Below are 27,084 nucleotides of genomic sequence, written 5' to 3'. Positions count from 1 at the left end.
TTCCCTTCTCCTTGAGAGTATGAGCTGGATTGAGTGAGTCAGATCCAAAAATTGAGTTTGGAAGACAGCGAAATACTGACTTGACTGTTTCCATTGGAGAAAGCTGGTAAACAGTTATGTTAACTAAGTGATTAAGGTTAACATCACAAATGGGAAGTCATGTTGATGTGAAAAGGTGGAAACTTCATCTCTCTGATATTCTTTCCCTAAACCTGTAGCCTCAATCTAATCATCAGGAAAACATCAGACAAATCCCAGCTGATGGACATTCTACCACATAAGTTGAGCATTCCTGAAAACTGTCAAGATTGTGAACAACGAAGAAAGACTTCAAACATTTCACTGACAAGAAGAGACTACAGAGTCATGACAACTAAATGTTACATGGTTTCCTGGATCGGGTCCAGAATAGAAATAGGATATTAGTGTAAAAACTGGTGAAATCTAAATAAAGTCTTAACTTCAGTCAATGATCCACCAACATTGGTTTCTTGATTTGGACAAATGTGCCTTAGCGTCTTAGCGTAAGACGCTAAGATAGTGATATTAGAACAAATTGAATGAGGGGTACACAGGAAGTCTGCATATTATACTTGTAATTTTTCTGTATATCTAAATTCCCAAATTAAAAAAAAATTATTTGAGGTCGATCAATGGGCTGACTATATTGACAAGATACTGATAGGTTACGTGTTGAAAAAAAAATCCAATATAAAATAGAGAAAAAGTCAGTTCCATCCCTTCCCACTCCCCCTTTACCTACCTACTTCCCAATACTCATCATTGTGATTTGGTCAGAACAGGGCTTAGTGCCAGAGGTCAGAGTGACTGAGGGTGGAGGAGTTGTGGGCAATGGGTTCATGGCTGTCACAATAATGCTGTGGCAATTCTGTGGTTTCCCAGCTGGGAGTTAGGAGTGGGGGAGGGCTGCAGCCTGATGACAACCAGCTGAAGTAAGAGCTGCCTCTCCCTTCCCTAGCTGCTCCATCACCTGAACCCAAGACCACGCCAAATAAGGTATGGATGCGGATGCTCTTGCTGAGTCTGTTCCGCAAGAGGCAAAGAAAGGGTAGTTGCTCCAACCCCACCTTCCTCATATACAAGGGTGAGGGGAACAGGAGCATGTGGCTGCTACTAGCAAAGGAAAAGTAGGAGAGCAATAGAAAGGGTTGGAAGTGGGAAGAGCAGAAAATCAATATTATTTAAAAAGTGACCGAAGACTTAAAATTGAATTAGTATTTGTACAGAAAGGTGCAGGTAGAATAACTCACTCTGGCCCATGATCAAAATTATGTGGAGAAATCATGATGGGCCCCTTCCCCTGTCCCCAGTGGTGGCCCCAGTTACTGAGTGCGATTGGTTAGAATGGATTCCAGTCTAGTCGTTCAGGCAGAGAAGGTAGTTGCAGTGGGCAGGCAAGAGAGGCTCAGTTGCTGCAGCAGTGGCTCTTGCTTGCTGGATGGTTCTCCTGGAGGTTTCAGCCTGGAGCACCAGATGCATTCTGGGGCTTATTTTTAGGAATCTTCTTAGCTATCGCCATGAAAATTTCATTTACATTCATTGCAGTCTTTGCTGATGTCTCCACAGTCAACTGTTGTCGTCTGCATAGTACTGTGCTTCCTGGAATTCCAGGGCTCTCTTGCTGGCCAGGTCTGCCTTGTTACCCACAAGTACAGTGATGATGTTGGGGCTGGCCTGCCTTTCTAGCTCCTTCACCTGTTTCTTGGCTGGTGCAAATGTATCTTTTTTGGTGATTTCATAGTACAGCGGGGCTGGGCTACCATACTGTTCCTGTCCAGTGCTGCCCCAGATCTTGACTATTGTGTTGTCTAAGCAGACAGTCTGTGTAAGGAACGCTGCTCTGATTATGCTCTCCTGGTACTCTTGAAATTGTCCCTTGACAAAGTGGAGGACAAGGCTGGATTTGGCCACCACAGACTCATTGTTCCCAGTGGCTGGTCCACTAGGTTGTGTGCTGTGCCTCACCGACCCGCCACTACCCGTCCAGCTGTCATGGTACCAGAGAGCATGCGGACGGGAGCCATTGCTATGCAAAGAGGCACTTAGTTGGGGAGGGGGTCTCCAAGAAAACTCAAGGGCAGTAGCATTACTTAGGGCTCAGACAGGCTCCACTTCTCTCCCCCCACCCCCAGCGATTTCTCCAAATAAAAATTTTACTTAAACACAAAGACCATGTATGTACTTAAACACCTATCTAAAGAAATAAAATATGGCCGGGCATGGTAGCTCATGCCTGTAATCCCAGCACTTTGGGAGGCCAAGGCAGGTGGATCACCTGAAGTCGGGAGTTCATGACCAGCCTGACCAACATGGAGAAATCCTGCCTCTACTAAAAATATAAAGTTAGCCGGGCATGGCAGCACACGCCTGTACTCCCAGCTACTTGGGAGGCTGAGGCAAGAGAATTGCTTGAACCCAGGAGGCGGAGGTTGCAGTGAACCGAGATCCTTGCCACTGCACTCCAGCCTGGGCAACAAGAGCAAAACTCCGTCTCAAAAAAAATAAAAAAATTAAAAAAAATAATTCGCCTGCCTCTCTTCACCCCAGAGGGTAACCATTATCCTACATTTTATGATTATGATTCCCATGCTTTTCTTTATAGCTTAACCATGTGTGTATCACTAACTGTTCTATCATATCTCATAACCTCTTACATAGTTTCCTTTTTTTGTCATGTTTGCTATGTTCTGGATAATTTCTTCAGATCTATCTTCTGATATTGCTAATTGTGTCTTCAGCAGTGTCTCATATTCTGTTTTACCTGACATTGAATTTTACATAATAATCATTACTTCTGTTTTCATTTCTTCCCCTGAAATCAGTTTACTTTATCATTTTGATAGACTCACTTCATTCTCATGTATACAATCCTCTTATTTATTTAAATAAATTAAACTTATTTTCTATTTTGTGCCTAGCCTAATATTTAAAGCTTATGCAGTTCTGATTTTGCTGTCTGTTGTTTCCTCTGGCTGTTACTCAAACTGCCTTATTTTCCTGTGTGTTAGCTTGTATTCGTTATTTGTGGTGATTTCTGAGACTGAGATTAAGATATGTTTCCAAAGAGAGTATTTACATTTGAATCTGCCAAAAGCCGGGGATACTGTCAACCTGGGAACACATTCAAATAAATGTTGAGCTTAAAGTTTTGTGGGCTGCATAGGTAACATGAGTTCCAGATCCATAAACCTTCATGAGGGTGGGCTTGTGGTTTAATTTTCAGAAAAGATGTATTTACCTCCACCCAGCATCAAGTTTGAAAGAGGTTAATTTCTTTGCTTATTCTTTCTATAGGGTAGACATCATTCTATTCAGCTCTTACACTAAACATATGTGTAGCTCTTTAGGATCCCAACTTTATGTGGAGAGTCTAATTAGACTTCCTGTCTTTAATATACCCTAGAATTTATCCCCTAAACCTTGGGTTCAGTAGTGTCCTGGTAAATATTTTAAAACTGGCTCTCCAGGGCAAAAAAAAAAATCCTACTTTCTCACATTTTTCTATTTCGCACTATGGCTGATTTCACGATACCAACCTGAAGTCACTGAACGTGGAGTTGGGAAAAGATATGTACAGTTAGCTTTCTCGAGCCGGCTCCAGTGTATCACTGCCAGTTCTGTACATGGCTGTGAAAACTGAAGCTCAATGCACAGGGCTTGGCATATCCCTCAGAATGAAAGACATCTAAGTGTTTGCCTACCCCGCTGGATTTCCATTTTTACTTTGTTTTAACCTTTTGATTATTGTGTGTCAACTCAGCAATATACTTCAAAAAAAGATTATTTTGTTTTCTTTTTATTTTAACCCAGCATTTGTTGTTATTTTTAGCAAAAGGCCTGTTAGGGTACCTATTTAGTCAGAAATAGAAGTCTCTGTTCTTGTTTGTAAATATAATGTATTATTTTTCTTTTTGGGGAAATATAGAAAGAAATAGATGTCTCTGTTCTTGTTTGTAAATTTAATGTATTTTTCTTTTTTGAGAAATAGAGAAAAGTATGGAGAATATTAAAATTATCCATAATCCTATCATATGTTCATTTTACATGCATGTATGTCTCCATACTTTTTATATAATTTGCATTGTATCTATTTCATAATATGATTTTTGTTAATACATAATGAATGTTTGCTCATGCCGTTAACTATTCCTTTAAAACAGCCCCCATTATATATGAGAGTAAACATAAAATGCTGCACAGATAGGAATTAGTATAATTCAGAAATTGAGTCTGTATTGCATTTGGAAATAATTTTGTCAAAGTTATTCATGCCACATTATTAATAATTGCAAAATATCAGAAACCATATAAATGACCCATTCTAGAAGATTGGTTGAATATACTCTGGAACATACAATAGACTACTATGTTGATAAAAGCTATCTGTTTTTATAAATATATGGAGTAATTTCCAGGAAATATCACATGAAACAAAAAGCAGAAACAAATACCCATAGTGCTACTTGTCATACAAGAAAAAGGGAGAATTAAAGAATGTGTATGTTCAGGAAGGATAAAGCAGAAAACAATAAAATTAGTTACAAGAGGTAGAAGGGAAAGTGAAGTGGAAGGGATGTGGAGGGGAGTGAGACTTGGATATTGGGGTGTACTTTCTTGGCATATTTTCAACTTTTGAAAGCATGTTAATGTCCAACATATTCAAACAGTTAAATAAAAATGATATCACTGGAACAGGGACCTGAAATTGTAAACAAACAAATGAACTTAATTCATTTTTTATTTTTTAATTTTATTTATTTATTTATTTATTTATTTATTTATTATTATACTTTAAGTTCTGGGATGCATGTGCAGAACATACAGGTTTGTTACATAGGTATACATGTGCCATGGTGGTTTGCTGCACCCATCAACCCATCATCTGCGTTAGGTATTTCACCTAATGCTATCCCTCCCCTAGTCCCCCAACCCTCAACAGGCCCCTGTGTGTTATGTTCCCTTCCCTGTGTCCTTGTGTTCTCATTGATAAACTTAATTTTATTTTATTTTATTTATTTATTTTTTTATTATACTTTAAGTTCTAGGGTACATGTGTACAACATGCAGGTTTGTTACATATGTATACTTGTGCCATGTTAGTGTGCTGCACCCATCAACTCGTCAGCACCCATCAACTCGTCATTTACATCAGGTATAACTCCCAATGCCATCCCCCCTCCCCCATCCCCGCAATAGGCCCCGGTGTGTGATGTTCCCCTTCCAGAGTCCAAGTGATCTCATTGTTCAGTTCCCACCTATGAGTGAGAACATGCAGTGTTTGGTTTTCTATTCTTGCAATAGTTTGCTGAGAATGATGGTTTCCAGCTGCATCCATGTCCCTACAGAGGACACGAACTCATCCTTTTTTATGGCTGCATAGTATTCCATGGTGTATATGTGCCACATTTTCTTAATCCAGCCTGTCACTGATGGACATTTGGGTTGATTCCAAGTCTTTGCTATTGTGAATAGTGCTGCAATAAACATACGTGTGCATGTGTCTTTATAGCAGCATGATTTATAATCCTTTGGGTATATACCCAGTAATGGGATGGCTGGGTCATATGGTATTTCTAGTTCTAGATCCTTGAGGAATCGCCATACTGTTTTCCACAATGGTTGAACCAGTTTACAATCCCACCAGCAGTGTAAAAGCATTCCTATTTCTCCATATCCTCTCCAGCACCTGTTATTTCCTGATTTTAATGATTGCCATTCTAACTGGTATGAGATAGTATCTCATTGTGGTTTTGATTTGCATTTCTCTGATGGCCAGTGATGACAAGCATTTTTTCATGTATCTGTTGGCTGTATGAATGTCTTCTTTTGAGAAATGTCTGTTCATATCCTTTGCCCACTTTTTGATGGGATTGTTTGTTTTTTTCTCATAAATTTGTTTGAGTTCTTTGTAGGTTCTGGATATTAGCCCTTTGTCAGATGAGGAGATTGCAAAAATGTTCTCCCATTCTGTAGGTTGCCTGTTCACTCTGATGGTAGTTATGGTAGTTTCTTTTGCTGTGCAGAAGCTCTGTAGTTTAATGAGATCCCATTTGTCAATTTTGGCTTTTGTTGCTGTTGCTTTTGATGTTTTAGACATGAAGTCCTTGCCCATGCCTATGTCCTGAATGGTATTACCTAGGTTGTCTTCTAGGGTTTTTATGGTTTTGGTCTAACATTTAAGTCTCTAATCCATCTTGAATTAATTTTCGTATAAGGAGTAAGGAAAGGTTCCAGTTTCAGCTTTCTACTTATGGCTAGCCACTTTTCCCAGCACCATTTATTAAATAGGGAATCCTTTCCCCATTGCTTGTTTTTGTTAGGTTTGTCAAAGTTCAGATGGCTATAGATGTGTGATATTATTTCTGAGGGTTCTGTACCATTGGTCTATAATCCTGTTTTGGTACCAGTACCATGCTGTTTTGGTTACTGTAGCCTTGTAGTATAGTTTGAAGTCAGGTAGCGTGTTGCCTCCAACTTTGTTCTTTTGACTTAGGATTGTCTTGGCAATGCAGGGTCTTTTTTGGTTCCATATGAACTTTAAAGCCGTTTTTTCCAATTCTGTGAAGAAACTCATTGGTAGCTTGATGGGAATGGCATTGAATCTATAAATGACCTTGGGCAGTATGGCCATTTTCACGATATTGATTCTTACTATCTGTGAGCATGGTATGTTCTTCCATTTGTTTGTGTCCTCTTTTATTTCACTGAGCAGTGGTTTGTAGTTCTCCTTGAAGAGGTCCTTTACATCCCTTGTAAGTTGGATTCCTAGGTATTTTATTCTCTTTGAAGCAATTGTGAATGGAAGTTCATTCATGATTTGGCTCTCTGTTTGTCTGTTACTGGTGTATAAGAATGCTTGTGATTTTTGCACATTAATTTTGTATCCTGAGACTTTGCTGAAGTTGCTTATCAGCTTAAGGAGATTTTGGGCTGAGACAATGGGGTTTTCTAAATATACAATCATGTCATCTGCAAACAGGGACATGCAAATGTAAAAGAACAGAAATTATGAAATTATAACAAGCTGTCTCAAACCACAGTGCAATCAAACTAGAACTCAGGTCTAAGAAAATCAGTCAAACCACTCAACTACATGGAAACTGAACAACCTGCTCCTGAATGACTACTGGGTACATAACGAAATGAAGGTAGAAATAAAGATGTTCTTTGAAACCAATGAGAACAAAGATACAACATACCAGAATCTCTGGGACACACTTAAAGCAGTGTGTAGAGGGAAATTTATAGCACTAAATGCTCACAAGAGAAAGCTGGAAAGATCTAAAATTGACACCCTAACATCACAATTAAAAGAACTAGAGAAGCAAGAGCAAACACATTCAAAAGCTAGCAGAAGGCAAGAAATAACTAAGAGCAGAACTGAAGAAGATAGAGACACAAAAAACCCTCCAAAAAATCAATGAATCCAGGAGCTGGCTTTTTGAAAAGATCAACAAAATTGATAGACCGCTAGCAAGACTAATAAAGAAAAGAGAGGAATCAAATAGATGCAATAAAAAATGATAAAGGGGATATCACCACGGACCCCACAGAAATACAAACTACCATCAGAGAATACTATAAACACCTCTACACAAATAAACTAGAAAACTAGAAGAAATGGATAATTTCCTGGACACTTACACTCTCCCAAGACTAAACCAGGAAGAAGTTGAATCCCTGAATAGACCAATAGCAGGCTCTGAAATTGAGGCAATAAATAATAGCCTACCAACCAAAAAAAGTCCAGGACCAGACGGATTCACAGCCGAATTCTACCAGAGGTACAAGGAGGAGCTGGTACCATTCTTTCTGAAACTGTTCCAATCAATAGAAAAAGAGGGAATCCTCCCTAACTCATTTTACGAGGCCAACATCATCCTGATACCAAAGCCTGGCAGAGACACAACAAAAAAAGAGAATTTTAGACCAATATCCCTGATGAACATCGATACAAAACTCCTCAATAAAATACTGGCAAACCGGATTCAGCGGCACATCAAAAAGCTTATCCACCATGATCAAGTGGGCTTCATCCCTGGGATGCAAGGCTGGTTCAACATACGCAAATCAATAAACATAATCCAGCATATAAACAGAACCAAAGACAAAAACCACATGATTATCTCAATAGATGCAGAAAAGGCCTTTGACAAAATTCAACAGCCCTTCATGCTAAAAACGCTCAATAAATTCAGTATTGGTGGAACGTATCTCAAAATAATAAGAGCTATTTATGACAAACCCACAGCCAATATCATACTGAATGGGCAAAAACTGGAAGCATTCCCTTTGAAAACTGGCACAAGACAGGGATGCCCTCTCTCACCACCCCTATTCAACATAGTGTTGGAAGTTCTGGCTAGGGCAATCAGGCAAGAGAAAGAAATCAAGGGTATTCAGTTAGGAAAAGAAGAAGTCAAATTGTCCCTGTTTGCAGATGATAGACTTAATTTTAAAGTAAAATGAATACTATATCCATACCAAGGGGGGATAAAGGGGAAAGAAATGAAGGAAGAAGGGAGGACTAATTTATGAATACCAAATTCAACTATATGTCCTTAGCTTGGGGTGGGTGGGAGAGAAATGAAGAATTGCAAACAAATCCTGAACTCAGTTTTATAGGTTTATTTTAATGGTATGGGCAAACTAAATCAGAGACTATTTTGAACAAATGAGTGAGCCTGGGTTCTCACTATGGAAGAAAGGACAAATATATAGACAGGAGGAAGACAGGTAAGAAGTCTGTGTAGATGAATTGGATTGGAGGTGTCTGTGTAAATATGGTCATTTCTGTGTATGTATGTATCTGTTGATGTGTGTGCATGTATTTTTATATATGTGTATGTATATATACGTGTGTGTGAAGAGACATTCATATATTTCTTAGCTCTATTGCTGAAAGAGCAAAGGATCAATGTCACAAAAGTTGTAGTGACACACCTAGCGGTATTTCCCACCGTTAGTTTCCTAAGGCTGCTGTAACAAATTACCACAAACTTCAGAGAAATTTATTCTTTCATAGCTCGGGAGGCCAGAGCTCCAAACCAAAGGTGTTTGCAGGGTTGGTTCCTTCTTGGGGAGGCAGAGGGAGAATCTGTCCATGCCTCTCTCCTAGCTTCTGGTGGTTGTGCTTAATCCTTGGAACTTACTGGTTTGTGACAGTATAACTTCAATTCCTGCCTTCATTGTCATATGGCATTCAACCTATGTTTATCTGTCCAAATTTTACTCTTTTTATCAGAATAATCCACTCATTAGGGCCCACTAATTTGCTGTGACCTTATCTTAACTTCCAAAGACCCTGTTTCTAAATAAGCTCACATTCACAGGGTTAGTACCTGATTATGACCTTTTGAGGAGCACAGTTCAGTCCCTAATGCCTACTAAAACCAAAGGTCTTCACTCAAATGGCTGGCTTCTGTCCAGGGCAGAGTAGGTACAAGATTAACCTAGAACATGTTGTAATGCCAAAAAGTAAGGAAATGCTAAAAAATAAGATGAGTTGTTAGTTAAGTATACAGAATCTAGCTTGAAGAGTTCCCTACTGGTCAAATCTAGGACAATTTGAGCATCAAATAATTAAATACAGTAACAAATTATAGGCTGTTGGAAATAAAGGACTTTATAAGACCATTCCAATCACTGATGGGTGGATGGATAGAAAATAAAGATATTTTGCTTACAGTGGCATGCTGAAAGTTGACCAGCAAATGTGGAGGTTGTGCTAGAGTTGGGAAAAAACGAAACAAGAAAACCTCATTTTGCAGTCATCATGTTAAAGATTAGATCAGGCAAAAATCCTAAAATGGTTGTAACATCTAAGAGAAGAGACATGTCAATGAAGAACAGAATATTTACATGATCTTGAAATGTTGTACGGGAGAAGAGAAAAGCAGCCACAATGCAGTGGAGAAATAAGACAACACATTGACAGGGCGATCACAATTATCACCTCCAGTGAGAGTCTCATGAACATTGTTTGCCTCCTTATGGGTTTATCTGTCCCTGAGAAGTACACAGCATCATCTATGCAGTTTCTGGCCCAGAATGTATCTCAACTCAATCACAAGAGAATATTATGCATACATACAGAAAAAGAAAGAATACAACTGAACATAGATGATAAATAAAATGAGGCAAAAATGTGACAACAGATGAAAATGGATAAAGGTATTTTCTGTGTTTTCATTTTTGGAACTTTTTGTACATTGAAATGATTGCCAATGGAAAAGTTTAGATAAATTGTCCTAAAGTTACAGAGAACTTGAGGGGAAAAGCGTCTTAAAGTAGACTGATAGTGGAGAGTCATAAAAGACACTTAGCAAATCTTCTTAGTTGAATATTATTCAAACTATTCAGTTAGGAAACTGATTTTGTGCTAACTATGAAATGCATTATTGCATTGACTTTATGTCTCTTACAACATTAAATTATGTTACCTAGAATCAGTTTGAGATTCAACACATGATAGTAGTTTAATATAGTGATGTTATAACTTGCAACAAGCTATCCCAATTCTAAGAATTAATTCTGAGCAATTTTTGTATGCATGAAAAAGATGGTTAGAATTATTTGCAGACACTTGCATATTCTTTAGTCAAGTGGTCTTATTATCATAATTCATATCTGTCATGGGAGTAGGGAAGGAAGAGATTTTAAAAATATCCATCAGTTCTTTCAATCAAGTCCGGTATAATTTTAATAGACTTTGAGCTAAGAAAGTTTTCATGACCAGAAGAGGAGCAGGAACTGTCTAATATAGAAAATTTTATGGTATGCCATAATCAGTTATACAAATATAAAAAGAAAAAATGTTTGACTAGTGATACTCTCAAACTTGGATATCCAGAAGAGTGATTCTATCAATACACTAAAAGTAAATTCATCTGTCAGGAGCTTTCATGTTTTCATTCAACAAATATTTATCCAGTGCCTATTATACTGTTATACTGTCAGTCGGGAGCATGTGTTAAAATGGACAATATAGCAGATACTGTTCTCTAAAATTATTAACAATAATAGCTAATACTCATATGATACTTACTCCAGGGCCACATACCATTCTAAGATCTTTACATATAGTAATTCCTTTATCTCAAACAACCTTATTAGATTGGTACTATTATTACCTCTTTTATTGATGAAGAAATAGAGGCACAGAGGTGTTAACTTTCTCCAGGTTTCACAGCTAATAAGTAGCAGACCCACGATTTTGAATCCATCAGACTGGCTTGGGTCTAAGCTTTTTTTATTTTTATTTTTTTTATTTTGAGATAGTTTGTAGATTCACATGCAATAGTAATATAATACAGAGAGAGCTCATGTACTTTTTACTCAGTTTCCCTTGAGGTAACTCCTTGTAAAACTATAGAACCATATCATAACCATCATATTGACACTGATATAATCAAGGCTCCAAATATATCTGTCACCACAATGATCCTTCATGTTGCCCACCCACTTCCCTCTGTTCACCTATTGAAATATATCTTGGTTGTTTCCAGTTTGGAGCTATTACAGATAAAGCTGCTGTGAATATTTGCACATAAGTTTTTGTATGAACACCAATTTTTAACTGGGCGCAATGGCTTGCACCTGTAATCCCACCACTTTAGGAGGCCGAGATGGGAGAATTGCTTGAGGCCAGGAGTTCATGACCAGCCTGGTCAACACAGCAAGAGCCCATCTCATTTTATAAAAATAAAAAATTATTTTTTAAGAGGAGCATCAATTTTCATTTCTTTAGGCTGCCTGTAAGCTTTTAATTCTTACATTCTACCACCTCTCAATATATAGTAGGGAATAAATAGTAGAGAACGACTTGATGGTTAAGTTGACATTCAGAAGAAGCCTGAAGGAAGTGAAGAAAAATGCCATACAGCTGTTTGGGGAAAGCACATTTCAAGCAGAGGGGGTAAGCACAGAGGCCTTGAGGAGGGGAATATGCCTGGAGTGTTTGAGACAGAGCAAGGCGGGTAGAAGGAGATGAGTTCTACAAGGCAACTATGAGCCAAGGTCTATAAGATGTGGCTGCTATATAGAAAACAGATGGTAGTTGGGCAAGAGTTGAAGCACAGGGAACTATTAAGAGGCTGGCCACATGAGAGATGATGGTAGCTTAGACTTATGGTGAAAGTGTTAAAGATGGTTCAAATTCTAGATATATTTTGAAGAAGAGCTCACAAAAATTTTTCTGATGGGCTGACAGTTGGGTATGAGAAAAGGAAAGGAGGCAAGAATGATTCCATTTACCAGTTTCCAAGAGAATGATTACAGAAACCAATAGATTGCCTTATTTATTTATAGTAGGAAATATAGGTTATCACATGGGCCCAAATGTTTGTGTTTGCTTAATCCACATATCTCTTCCTTTAGGCAAACTTGCATTGGAATGTAATGGTGACTGCAGAATCAGGATAAGGGGACTTGAATAAATCGATCTTTAAATGTGTCTGAGGCCGGGCATGGTAGCTCACGCCTGTAATCCCAACACTTTGGGAGGCCGAGGTGGGCAGATCACTTGAGGTCAGGGGTTTGAGACCAGCGTGGCCAACATGGCGAAATCCCATTTCCACTAAAAATATGAAAATTAGCCAGGTGTGGTGGCTGGCACCTGCAATCCTAGTTGCTCAGGAGGCTGAGGCACTATAATTGCTTGAACCCAGGAGGTGGAGGTTGCAGTGAGCCTAGATTGTGCCACTGCGCTCCAGCCTGGGCAACAGAGCAAGACTGTGTCTCAGTTAATCAATCAATCAATAAGATATATTTATCTCCTTAGTAGGGACCTGAAAAAATTAAAGTCCATAGACAAAAGGCTTCCTGAGCTCTTTAATAACTAGTGTTGGCCAGACACAGTGGCTCATGCTTATAATTCCAGCACTTGAGGAGGCCAAGGCGGGAGGATCCCTGAGGCCAAGAATTTAAGACTAGCCTGATCAACATAACAAGTCCCTGTCTCTACCAAAATAACAATAGTAATAATATTTAGACATGGTGGCTTGTGCCTGAGGTCCCAGCTACTCGAGAGGCTGAGGTGGGAGGATCCCTTGAGCCCAGGAGGTCAAGCCTGCAGTGATCCATGGTTGCACCACTGCACTCCAGCCTGAGCAACAGAATTTTTATTTTTATTTAAAATTAAAAAAATAGTAGCACTAACATTTGCTTTTGTTTCTCTTTCATAATGCACCAACACTACCCTAACCCCCAACATAATCCTTTTGTAGATTTGTTAATATATTCAGACAGGCCATATTCCATATCTGATCCTACTTAGTGGTTTGATGGTTGACTAAAAGGCAGTATTAATATCTGTTATTTCCATGTTATTGAGGGATATCTCACATTGATCATCCTTGTATTGGCAATAGAGATAAATGATTGTAGTATTTTTTTGTTGTTGAGATAAATTTAGCACTGCTGTTAGTATTATTGAAACTTAGTTTAGGAATGTATCATTTATCTGTAATCATTTATTGCCAAAGTGAACCCTTCTTTAAATTTTCCTCTTTCAAATATTGATGTAATTCTTTCCTTTCTTCATCAGTTCCATGAATACAATTCAGTTTTCTTCATGACACAGGATCATCATCTATAATATCTGTTATTTATAGGACTATTCTGTGAGTCTCTTCTAGTGTATACATTTATTTGCTTTTAAGTTACTCAAATTGTTATGTATTTTGAGTACTTCTATACATTTTAATAATTTTACCAGCTGTGGAGCTGGTAGTGTGTCATCTTCAAACAACCTCCCTTTTAAAATTACTTCTAATTTCTTAGGGTGGTAAATATCTAATTCGGTAGATTGAATTTTTAGAAAAGAGCAGATAAACTGATGTCTAAATATTCAGGTATTTGTCTATTCTGGAATCTTTTTTGCTTCATGATTTTTCTTTTTTACTTTGCATTCTTGAGATTTCCTTTCATGAACTGGAAGGTTTTACTTTACAAAGTGACTCAGCAGTAGCTCTGTGTATCTTTTAGTTGGAAATGCCTTTGGCGCTATGCAAGCAAACACTGCCCATTAATTAGCAAACCAACATAGAATCATCTGTTGATGACAAAATTACCAAAATGGATCATCCATAAGTGTTTATACTGCAAACAGTGTATCAGAAATGTCATAATCTCATTCATTAAGAAATTTACATACACACCAGATTTTATAGTGCTCATTCATGATGAATGTCTACTTCCACACTGTTTGTTTGGAAACATTCAATAGCCAGTCTTGAATTAAAAAAATTTAATTGAATGCTTAGAGAATTACAAGTGTTCCTTTCCTTGGCTCTAATGCTAACTAAAGTGCTTTTCTAAACTGCTAAGAATGGACTGAAGATTCTGCTGAGGGCTGTAGATACTTATCTGCCTAATTGAGCCATCATTTGTTGACATGAAGAAAACCACGTGACCTACTTTAATGCATTTCTCAGTAGCAGCAGAAGGTTAGCATGTAGTTCATCCAACAGTAAAACCATCAGCAGTGTTATTAGACGTGAAAATAGCATTGGTTATGGGATAATTTTCGTAAAGTAAGAACAGTAATATAAAAGTATATAGTTATGATATAAACACTATAGAGTGATTTTTTATTTTCAAAATTATTTGAATCCAATAATCATTTAAGTCAGCCATTCATTCAGTAACTATTTACCAGTGTTTACAGTTGCAGCTATGTTAAAGGAATCGTTGACTTGTCAAAGTTGATTCATATGAGAGTAACAGTGGTAAAATTTGAAATTGGTATGGATTGCTAAAACAATGAAGTACTTTGAGTAGGGAGGGAATTACTATGATCAAAACTATGCCGGATACATTAATTTGACCATGTGTCTTTAAATTGGAGGTGAGGAAGATTAGTTACAGATACATTAATAAGAAAGGTGTTATATTAGTCTAGGTTGAGGCTGATATAAGTAAGAAAGTAGAAAAGGATGCAAAGACCCTTAGAATTGAATATTTGTGTGTGGTGGAGTAAAATGAAGTAGAGGTTACCCTTTTACATGACTTGAGAGAATCATGGCTCCTTTAGTAAATCCTGAGGAAGAAATGCTTGTCTGTATACATAATGAATTTGCAGTACAGGAAGAATGCCAAAAATAACTTAAGGAATGCTTCCTAAATAGTAAAGAAAGAAATTAGTATCAACAGAGGAGACAGAAAAGGATGGGTATGAAAGATAGGAGGTCATCACTATCTAAAATGACTAATGGATTTTGATTATACCACTGGTGATAGAAAAAAAATTATCAGAGAAAAGTGTAGTTGAGAACTATTTGATCTTAGTCTGCAATGAATGAAATATAAAATTTGAGACTATGCCGGGCGCGGTGGCTCAAGCCTGTAATCCCAGCACTTTGGGAGGCCGAGACAGGGCGGATCACGAGGTCAGGAGATCGAGACCATCCTGGCTAACACAGTGAAACCCCATCTCTACTAAAAAATACAAAAAACTAGCCGGGCGAGGTGGCAGGCGCCTGTAGTCCCAGCTACTCGGGAGGCTGAGGCAGGAGAATGGCGTAAACCCGGGAGGCGGAGCTTGCAGTGAGCTGAGATCTGGCCACTGCACTCCAGCCTGGGCGACAGAGCGAGACTCCGCCTCAAAAAAAAAAAAAAAAAAAAAAAAAAATTTGAGACTATTTGGAAACTGTTTAATAAGTTTACACCCCCTTCCAGCAAATACAAAATTACAACAAATTTAAAGATGTTAATTGGTTTTTATTTGCAATTCTAGAATTGGACAATAGCCTCATTCTATTAAATAGAATGAATATTCCAGAGCAGAGGAAGTTGACTTTATAGACATAAAAGGGCTGAGGAGAGCAAAAGCAGAAAACAAAACGTGGATTGGCATTTCCAAAGTTACTTTTCTTATAAAGGTTAAAGCAGAGGGGACTTCCTTATACCAGCTAAAACTGGTCTGTTTAGGGATCTGGCTATTATCTGTTTCTCCTGATTTCTTGGAAAGTAAGATAAACAACTATGTTTTAGCTTGATGATGTGGAACTTCAGCTTGAGTGACTCCATTTTGGTTTGGTCTGGTGGGCCTAGTGCAGGAGCTCAGTCCAAATTAATGGGATCCTATACATTTTATTTAACACTGCCAACATCCTGGTGCATGATCATCAGATTTCTCACTGAACATGGAATGGAGAACTTTGAATATTGGAAAGCACCTGTGGTGAGTTGCTTATATATAATCTGTAAACTAGTTATGCACAGTAGCACCATATATGGGTCTGTGTTGAACTGGGGGATAAAAACTCACTTGGCCTTCACCTCAGAGAGTTTAAGAATCACTATAGCACCAGAAAGATGGAAGTAGTAGGCAGATTACATCGAATGAAGAGTGTTGGGTGAGAGGGAAGATTTGCTTAAAGATATAAGAGGTTTGAGTTTGTATATTGTCTAAGGAAGATATGATAGAACAGAAGACTGATAATGCAATGTGGAAGAGTGATAACTACTAGATGGAATTGAGATCAAAAGTTTATAGATGAACACTTTAGGAAAATACATTTACATTCATTTAATCCTTGGAAAAATACTTTTAAATTCATTTAATGTTTAGTTTTTAAATTATATATTATGTAACTTGAGCCTCACAGGAATCCAATGAATTAGGTGACATATGGTTGGTATAATTCTTCCCCCTTTACATGTAAGAAAATTGAGACACAAAAAAATGTGTCTTATCCACAGTCATGTGGTTAGTAAATGGGGAGATATTTTCATGCCCGGTTCTGTGCTATAACTACTATTATGTCTGAAAATAAAGGCAGAAAAAAATACTTGAAGAAAAAATGGCAAAAAACAGCCCAAATTTATTGAAAAACATTTGTTTATATATCTAGGAAGCTCTTTGAACACCAAGTAGGATAAATGCAAAGAGATGCACACCTGGACTCATAATAGTCAAAATCTTGACTATTTGACAAGGACAAAAGGAAAATCTTAAACTCAGCAAATCACAACAGGGGAACACAAAATTAACAGCTGACTTCTCACCAGTACCAATGAAGCCAGAAGGTAATAAGATAACATATTTAAAGTGCTGAAAGAAAAAAATTATCAGGCCGGGCGCGGTGGCTCAAGCCTGTAATCCCAGCACTTTGGGAGGCCGAGACAGGCGGATCACGAGGTCAGGAGATCGAGACCATCCTGGCTAACACTGTGAAACCCTGTCTCTACTAAAAAATACAAAAAAAAACTAGCCGGGCGAGGTGGCGGGCGCCTGTAGTCCCAGCTACTCAGGAGGCTGAGACAGGAGAATGGCGTAAACCCGGGAGGCGGAGCTTGCAGTGAGCTGAGATCCGGCCACTGCACTCCAGCCTGGGCGACAGAGCGAGACTCCGTCTCAAAAAAAAAAGAAAGAAAAAAAAAAAAAGAAAAAAATTATCAGCAAATAACCTTATGTCCAGCAAAAATATGTCAAAAATAAAATGAAGTATTTTCCTGGATAAGCAAATCTAAGAGTATTCATTGCTGGAACATCTGCCTTACCAACAAATACTAAAGAAAATTCTTTAAGCTGAAATTAAATGACAACAGATAGCAATTTAAATCTATACACAAAAAAACAAAGAGCATCAATAAAGGTAATTATGTAAGTAATTACAAAAGACAGTATAATGACATATTTCTTCACTATTCTCTCAACTCATTTAAAAGCAAATGCATACAACAATTTGTATATAATTGTATTTTGGCCCTGTGACTTATTAGAATGTAATATATATGACGATAACAGCAGAAAGGAGGTGCATGGCAACAAAGCTCTATTGGAGTAAGAAAAGGACACCAGATGGTAAACTAAATTCACAAGATGAAATGAAGAAAACCAGAATGGTAAATAAGAAGATTAATATAATAAACTCTTTAAATGCTTGTAGTCCCAGCTACTTGGGAGGCTGAGGCAGGAGAATCACTTGAACCTGGGAGGCGGAGGTTTCAGTGAGCCGAGATCATGCCACTGCACTCCAGCCTGGAAATCATAAGGAATAGAAAATATGTTTACTATTCATTAAGTGGAAGTTAATCATCATAAAGGTCTTCATCCTCTTAGTCTTCATTTACCGTCTCAAAAAAAAAAAAAGTTTCCATGACTCTTAAGTAGATTATTATAAATTAAGATGTGTATTGTAACCCTTAGGGCAACTAGTGAGAAAATAACAAAAAATTCTAGTTAAAAATTATTAAAAGGCCCATATAAATATGCTTAAGTGATTTTTGACAAAGGTATAAAGGCAACTAATTGGTGAAAAGATAGCCTTTTCAAAATGTTGCTGTGGTAAGTTGACATCAAAAGTGAAAAGTGGTCAAAAGACCAAAAAGTGAACCTTGACCTGATACAAGTAAATGGATCACAGACTTAAATGTAAAACAATAAAACTCTTATGAAAAACATAGGAGACAATCTCAGGATATAGGGGTAATCAAATTTCTACTGAAAATTGTAGTAGCCACAGCAAATAAGCAATAAATAGAAATGACATTAAGATTGGGAAGAAGTGAAACTACTCCTGTTTGTAGATGACATTTTGCATATAGAAAATCTTAAGGAATCTACTAAGAAAAATAAAGGTAGTGATAAATACAAAAACAGAAAGTAATGAAATAGAAAACAAGAAAATAGAATTAAATCTAAAGCCTTTTTAAATAAAATTAACAACATAGTCAAAGTGGTGATAACACTAAGCAAGTGAAAAAAGACAAGATAGAAGCAGTATTATAAGTGAAAAACAATGTTTATCAGTAAACAATTCTATGAAGAAATTTGGACCAATAAAAGTTTGACATTCTCTAATTTGTTTATATATTTTTGGTATTTATGTATTCATTGTGATAGGTTTCTTAGATTCATGGCCAAAAGTACCATCCAAAAAACTATTTCCAAATGTATATTTTTAGCTTAATATCCAACTGGTTATTTTGATTAGTATATGCAAATAGACATCTTAATCTAAAGTATCATTCCTGTTTCTCTTATGTTTAATACATCTCTGTATATGGTACCACTGTAGGGTTTGACTCATGTGCCATAGCCAAACCCTAGGAGTCATCCTTGATTTTTTCTTTTCCTTCAATAAGTCCCTATCTTTATATCTGGAACCCATTCACTCTTCTTTTATCAGCAATTACCATTCTATTACAGACCATTAGTATTTTTCTCCTACCCTACTGCTATAGCCTCCTGACTGATCTCCTTTTACTTTTTTTCAAACCATTCTCCACAGAATAGCTGGAGTGGCCCTTTAAAAATGCAAGCCAGCAAAAAACATTTTGATGTTTAAATCCCTCTCATGGCTGCCAGTGATTGCTCATAGAATAAACTCCAAACTTTCTGCCATGGTGTATAAAGCCCTACATGTCTTACATGGCTTTCCTCCTACCTGTCTAATATCATCTTATTCTAGTTCCTTTCCCATTGATTTTTCCTTTAACAACCAAACCTTTTTCCCTCGAAAGTCCTACACTCTTATTTCTTCTTCCTGGAATGCTCTTCACTGTTTTCTAAGGGCTGACTCATTTATAACCTTCAACATTCAACTCAAATGCCATCCTCTTAGAGAATCATTTTCTGGTTAGCTATCTAAAATAGCTTTCCCTGTTCCTCCATAAGCTATTGTCGTAATATCCCTCCAACCCCCAACCCCCATCTTATATAACCATGCTTGTCTCTTTTGTTGCAGTTATCTCCATTTGGTAATTAACTTGTTTAAACCCTCCTAGAATGCTGGCTAATAAGAAGGTAAGGTCCTTGCCTCTCTCTCTCTCTCTTTTTTTTTTTTTTTTTTTTTTTTTTTGAGACAGAGTCTCCCCTGTCACCTAGGCTGGAGTGCAATGGTGCCATCTTGGCTCACTGCAACCTCCACATCCCGAGTTCAAGCGATCCTCCTGCCTCAGCCTCCCTAGTAACTGGGATTACAGGTGCCCGCCACCACACCCGGCTAATTTTGTGTGTGTATGTGTGTGTGTCTTTAGTAGAAACGGGGCATTACCATGTTAGCCAGAGTGGTCTTGAACTCCTGACCTCGTGATCCACCCGCCTCAGCCTCCCAAAGTACTGGGATTATGGGCATGAGCCACTGTGCCTGGCCTTGCCTCTCTTAATAACCGTATTACCTCTGGCAACCAGCATAGTGCCTCGTATTTATTGTGCTCAGTATGCATCTGTTGAATATTATTATTTTGTATACTCTATAGTGATGAGCATGTTGTGAGCAACCCAATATGCATAAATTGATAGATGGTGCTCTCTCTCTAAATTTTCTTTATTGTTTTCATGGTGGGATCATTTCCTCCTTTACCCCCTCTTTTTAGGTTGTATCATTAGTTTTATTTTCATCTCTGATTTTATATGGTCATGTTCCAATGCATACATACAGCTAATATTCTTTTCCTCCTAATTATCTACTATATATATCATCTTCAGTATCATCACCATTCAAAAAACTCTTTTATATGTTCTAGATAATGTGGCCTATTTTTTATGTCAGACTACCTGATATGTTGTCAACTGAATTCGCTGCCTTTGATCTGCATTCTGATCCAAAATTTAATTCTTGAGTTTGTAGTCAGCATTTTTCCAAATGTGTAAAACTGTAATCCTTCGTAAAATGTCATATGTAAAAGAGTAAGCAATTCTGTATGTACTAAAAGGTGAGAAAGTTATTACTTTAGCTTTCACTGGAAAGACTTAAAGTTTATCAAAAAGGATTATAGAAAGAACAGATTTATAGCAACTGTCTGATATATGACCAGAATCCTTATGTTCCACTAAAACAGACTTGCCCTAGGCTTTCTAGAGCATAATGCCCTTAGCAAGTAGCTTTCAACATCTTTTTCAGGAAGCAATATTTTCCTTCAGTAAAAGGGTCACTGTACTGTGTTTTTCTTTTTCCTTCTCCTGTCTTATCTTTTGAGTTCAGGAAGTACTTCAAATTTACAGGCAGCTTTGAAGACATGAAGCAAGTTCAGCCCCAGAAGTATTTCCTGTTATGGCATTAATCTAATTCCATGAAAGTAGAACTGATTTTTCATCTGTAAAGTAGATAAAGTGCCTAGAGCAGCCGACCATTATTCTGGGTTATCATGATAAAGAGGCTTAGTTTTGACACGAAAGAAGTTTATCAGCCTACCCAGTGGAAGATTTCATCCTTTTTGTTGAAAGATATATTAATGGATTATAATCTGTCTTGGCTTCCAAAGGAAAGTTCACCTTTATATTGAAAATGTTTAGTTAAATCAGCAAATATTTTCCTGAATATACATTTTATAATATACGATAAATCAAGCAAAATTCTAGGGATATCACATATCATTAAATCTCTAATGTAAATCATTTTATGTTATTTTAATGTTTAAATTATTGTCTCAATCTGAAATAATCACAGATTTTCCTTACAAACCAACTTGATTTAATTTTAACATATAGACTAGCATAATTTCTAATAGGCATATGTGCTTCATTTTAGAAGCCCCTGTTATTAGGTTATGTAATTTCTCCTTACAACTTATAATGTAGAAATAGTTTTCTTATAATAAAGTATTTCTCTTAATAGTTAATAATTAAACTTAGTTGATTATTTTAAATATATGGTACATACAAATAATACAAAATTCAAAAGCTATAATATATTTTTCCTATCCCTATTTCCTAATTCCTCTCTAAGCTAAGGCATTTAGACTAATCCTAGTGGCTTAGTATTGTTTAAAGAATTTTTTATTTGAAGATTGATTCCACGTTGGACATATTTACAATATTTCCTTGAATAATAATAGCTTACCACATAGTAATACATTACATATTTAGTTCTCTCAGTAGCCTTCTGAGTTAAATTCTGTTATCCATTTGAAAAATGCGGGAACTCAAGGTTAGAGAGGTTAAATAATTGGCTAAAATTCACCCAGCTGATAAGTGACAGATTTGGGCTGGAACTCAGGTCCTCTAATACCACAGCCTATATTCATAGCCTATACTGTAGGATTGTAGAAATAAAGTTATTCCCAGTTCTGCCTTTTATACTTGAAAAGAACAAAAGATTCCACTGAATGCCTATTTTACAATTAATACATTAGGTTAGGCTTTAGCATATCCTAATGAGATGATATCTCATTATTTGTTTAAAATAAGTGATCTACCATTATGTTCATAAATAAAAATAAAGATATTGTTTTATTATAGATGTTAATTTTTTTTATTATTATACTTTAAGTTCTAGGGTACATGTGCATAACGTGCAGGTTTGTTACATATGTATACTTGTGCCATGTTGGTGTGCTGCACCCATCAACTCGTCAGCACCCATCAATTCGTCATTTATATCAGGTATAACTCCCAATGCAATCCCTCCCCCTAGATGTTAATGTTTTAAAACTTAGATCATCTAAACATGAAAAATCTCTGGCCTTGTCAAAGGCACACTGAGAACTAAATTTGGGATTAAAAAATTTGGAGTTTTCAAATGACCATACCAATTCAGCGCATAATTGTATATGTTCATCATTTTTCCAAAGAAGGTTAAATAGTATTCTTCCATTGTATATCTTAGGGAGGCATTATAAAGTTAATATGACATCAGATGTTAAACTTATTCATTTAACCATCATTCATTGAGTCTGCCTACTATACGTATCCTGTGAAGCAATGTGACCGATTCAAAGATGAAGAAAACATGGGTGCTGTCTTTACTGAACCACCCATCTTCTAGGAAGAATAAGATCTATTGTAATATAAACAAGAATGATAAGTGCTTAGTATATGTGAAGGTCTCCTCAGCTAAGTTCCAAAAAGTAACAAGCTAACTGTAATTTCACCACCTTAGTATTAATCTTAGTTTTTACAAACTCAGGACCTTACCTCTACTTTGTGAAAACACATAATACAGAAAGCAAGGAGTTTTAATAAGCACCTGAAAAGATGCTAATGTTAGCCATCAGAAGTGGCATAACCACAGTGAGCTTCGTCTTAATACTCACCACGATGTCTATAATCAAGAAGACAGATAATACCAGGTGTTGACAAGGATGTGGAGAACTTGGAACCCTCATGTACCACTGGTGGAAATATTGGCAGTTCCTCAAAAGGCTAAACAGAGTTACCATATGACCCAGCAATTCCACTTTTAGATTTATACCAAAGAAAAATGAAAACCTGTGTTTACACAAAAATGTGTATATGAATGTTTATGGCAGCATTATTTATAATAGTCAAAAGGTAGAAGTGACTGAAATGTTTATCAACTGTTGAATGGATAAATAAAATTAGATCATTATTTTACATGAGACACAAAAATTAACTCAAAATGGATTAAATATTTAAACATAAAACCTGACACCTTAAAACTCAGAAGAAAACATATTAGAAAAGTTTTGTGACATTAATCTTGCAATGATTTTTTATGTATGACACTAAAAGCACAGGCAGCAAAAGCAAAATTAACAGGTGTATCTATATCAAACTAAGAAGTTTCTGCACAGCAAAAGAGACAACAAAAGAAAAGACAACTCACAGAATGGGAGAAAATATTTGTAAACCCCATGTATGATAAAAGGTTAATTATCCAAAATATGTAAGGAACTTATACAACTCAATAGCAGAAAAACAAACTGATTAAAAAATGAGCCCAGGACCTGAATAGATATTTTCCATGGAAGACATACAAATGACCCAGGTATATGAAAACATGTTCAATGTCACTAATCATCAAAGAAATACAAATCAAAAGACCATAGTGAAGCTAGGTCCAGTGGTGGTGGTACATGCCTGTAGTGCCAGCTACTTAGGAGACTAAGAGGAGGATCAGTTGAGCCCAGGAGTTCAAGGCCAGCCTGGGCAACATAGGAAGACCCTGTCTCTTTAAAAAAAGAAAAAAAATTACAGCCCTACTTTTCTCTTCCTCACAATGAGATACCACCTTAAACTTGTGACTGTTATCAAAAAGTCAAAATCATGTGGAGAAAAGGGATCTCTTGTTAGTGGGAATGTAAATTGGCAGAGATTATGAAAAACAATATGAAAGTTCATTTAAAAACAGAACTACTATATAATCCAGCAATTTCATTTTTGGATATAAATCTAAAGGAAATCGGCCAGGCATGGTGGCTCACGCCCGTAATCCCAGCACTGTGGAAGGCCGAAGTGGGCAGATCACTTGAGGCCAGGAGTTGGGGACTGGCCTGGCCAACATGATGAAACCCCATCTCTACTAAAAATATAAAAATTAGCCGGGCGTGGTGGCACATGCCTATAATCCCAGCTACTTGGGAGGCTGAGGCAGGAGAATCGCTCAAACCCAGGAGGTGGAGGTTGCAGTGAGCTGAGATCGTACCACTGCACTCCAGCCTGGGTGACAGAGCAAGATTCTGTCTCTAAATAAATAAATAATTAAATAAATGGAAATGAAATCAGTAGTTGAAGAGATATTTGTACTCCGGTGTTCATTGCTGCATTATTCACAATCGTCAAAATATGGAGATACCCTAGGGGTCTGTCAACAGATGAATGGATAATGAAAGTATATGTATATATAAACAATGGAGTACTATTCAACCTTAAAAAAGAAGGAAATCCTGCCATTTGCGACAACACAGGTGAACCTGCAGGACATTATGCTAAGTGAAATAAGCCAGATACAAAAATATAGATACTGTGTGATCTCACTTATATATGAAATCTAAAAAAAGTCAACCTCATACAAACAGGGTAGATAGTGTGGTTTGGGGAGGGAAGAAGGGTGGGTGGAGTGATGGGGAGATTTTGGTTGTGGGGTATAAACTTTTAGTTATAGGATGAATACGTTCTGGAGACCTAATGTACAACATGATAACTATAGTTTATAATTATGTATTGTATGCTTGAAATTTGTTAAGAAAGTAGCTCTTAAGTCTTCTACCACATACAAAAAATAAATTTGTAAGTTCATGGATATGTTAATTGTCTTGATTGTGATATCATTTCACAATGTATACATATATCAAAATATCATATTTTATGCTGTGAATAAATGTAATTTTTGTCAGTTATAAGTCGAGAAAATTGAATGAAAAATGTATTATATCCACACAGTGAAATACTATTTAGTAGTATGCAAGATGAAGTACTTTCATCCATGCTGCAACATGGATAAACCTTTAAAACATTGTGCTAAGTGAAAGAAACCATTTATAAATAGCTGTCTATTGTATGATCTCATTCATGAGAAGTCTTGAATAGGTAAATCCATAAAGACAGAAGGTATATTGGTGGTTGTCTTAGGCTGAAAATGTTGTGGGACAATGCTACACTCCTAATAGATACGGGATTTCTTTGGGAGTTCGACAACTATTCTAAAATTGACTGTGGTGATGGTTACATGTCTCTGTCAATATACTAAAAATCACTGAATTGTATGCTTTAAATAGATGCATTTTACATGTGAATTAGATCTCAATAAAGCTTTTATTTTAAAAAATAGATGGTATTAACAAAACTTTTAGACTACTGTGAGCACTTGGCACACCTAACTACAAAGCATCCAAAGAGATTAATATTTAAATGTACATTAATTTATAGTATGAAAGGCATGAATTTAGATAGGGGCATGTAACCTCTTGAAGAAATATATAATGTAGAAGTGTTATTATTGCTATTTTATTTCTTATTTTAATCAAAATAAAGATAGTATTATTCACTCCACTGTAAACCCTATTGGATAAATACATTATAGTATTTAGAATAAAGCTCATGTGTTGGTAAGCCAGTGAGAAAGAATCATACCAGAGCTTTATAGATCACCAGTTCTATCTCCTGTCCCTCCATTTCAGGTATATGCAACTGACCTACCTGTTCAGAGGATTAACTCTATGGTGCTTCATCCGTCAGACCATCCACTATGCCCAAATGAGCAATATGTCCAAAGTCTATTTGCAAAATGCATTTCCCTATAGAAATTAATATCCTGTACAAATGCTGGCTAATTTATTATTACTCTTTCATAAAGGCTTAATTAGGTAGGAAACCCAGTACCTGCAGCGAGAGAAGAAGAAAAGTCTTTCCTAGAGCTAGATCCTGGCCCTAGGTTTTGAATTTTAATGGGGCAGAGTTGTCCGTTTTATGTTAAACACATACATGGGAGTAAGTAGACTTGCCCATCTCCTGTTTGATACTGATCTTTTAACTAATGTGAATCTTTTTCTTTAAAGAGTAAATATCTTTAAATTTTTCTGTGGCCTTCCCTGTTACAAGTTAAATGTTCCTACATCTCCAGAGTATTTTGAAGTGTTTATTTAAATAAGTAAACATGGATAGACACTATTTTGTAGCAAGGGGTTGGGGGAGTATACTCTAAGGCAGCTTCTCTCTGACAACTTCTCTTTCTTATGAGTATAGTGTAAACATGTAATTTATAATGTGGGAAAAGAGGGTTTGGTCTTTTAATAAAGCCATTTCTTTTTATTTCAGAATTAAGGAGTTTAAATTCTTTTTCTTTAGCATCTAGCAGTGAGTTCAGGGGTGATGGTCATTAATATCTTGATCCATTACTTTTCCTAAAAGATAAGATTTTTTTTCCCCGTAATGATCCATTTGTATTACTGCTTTATTTCCCTCCAGAAATCACAAAGTCCGTTTTTCCTGTGACAGTATAATAATTTTCACAACATCTGATTTTAGTGGCACATACATGCAGAAGATTAAAAGTGTAGGTTAGAAAAGAAGCAATAAGAAGGCATTAAGAATAAAAACATGGTAGAATTTATTTCTTTAATGTCATAATAACTAATTTAGAAAAACAAATATAAACAATGGTTTGTAAATAGATTATTCAATATTTTAATAAAGAATTAATTCATTACATGCACACTTATTTTTACATACTTGCCCAGATTTCTTACCGAAAAAATTTTTCTCCCCCTATTCTCAAACAAAATTTATAGACGTTATATACAGCCTCTGTTGAAAAGACCTTCTGTTAAAATCAGCTGCCCTTAGCTTGACATATCTTGAGTTCTTAGTGATTAACATGTTAATAACAAGTGTGAATGTCATTAATGTGCCTATAATTAATTTCAGTATTAACA

General features: G+C 36.5%; 1 protein-coding gene and 1 pseudogene across 3 annotated transcripts in view; one reads left to right on the top strand and one right to left on the bottom strand.

Moving 5' to 3' along the window:
* Positions 1 to 27,084, top strand: part of ADK (adenosine kinase) — a 577,585-nt gene that overhangs the window by 279,818 nt on the left and 270,683 nt on the right. The window lies entirely within an intron of this gene.
* On the bottom strand, positions 1,427 to 25,881 carry LOC104669986 (annotated as a pseudogene).

The sequence above is a fragment of the Rhinopithecus roxellana genome, chromosome 11 (assembly GCF_007565055.1).
Source record: "Rhinopithecus roxellana isolate Shanxi Qingling chromosome 11, ASM756505v1, whole genome shotgun sequence".
Classification (NCBI taxonomy): Eukaryota; Metazoa; Chordata; class Mammalia; order Primates; family Cercopithecidae; genus Rhinopithecus; species Rhinopithecus roxellana.
This window is presented reverse-complemented; position numbering and strand designations above follow the sequence as displayed.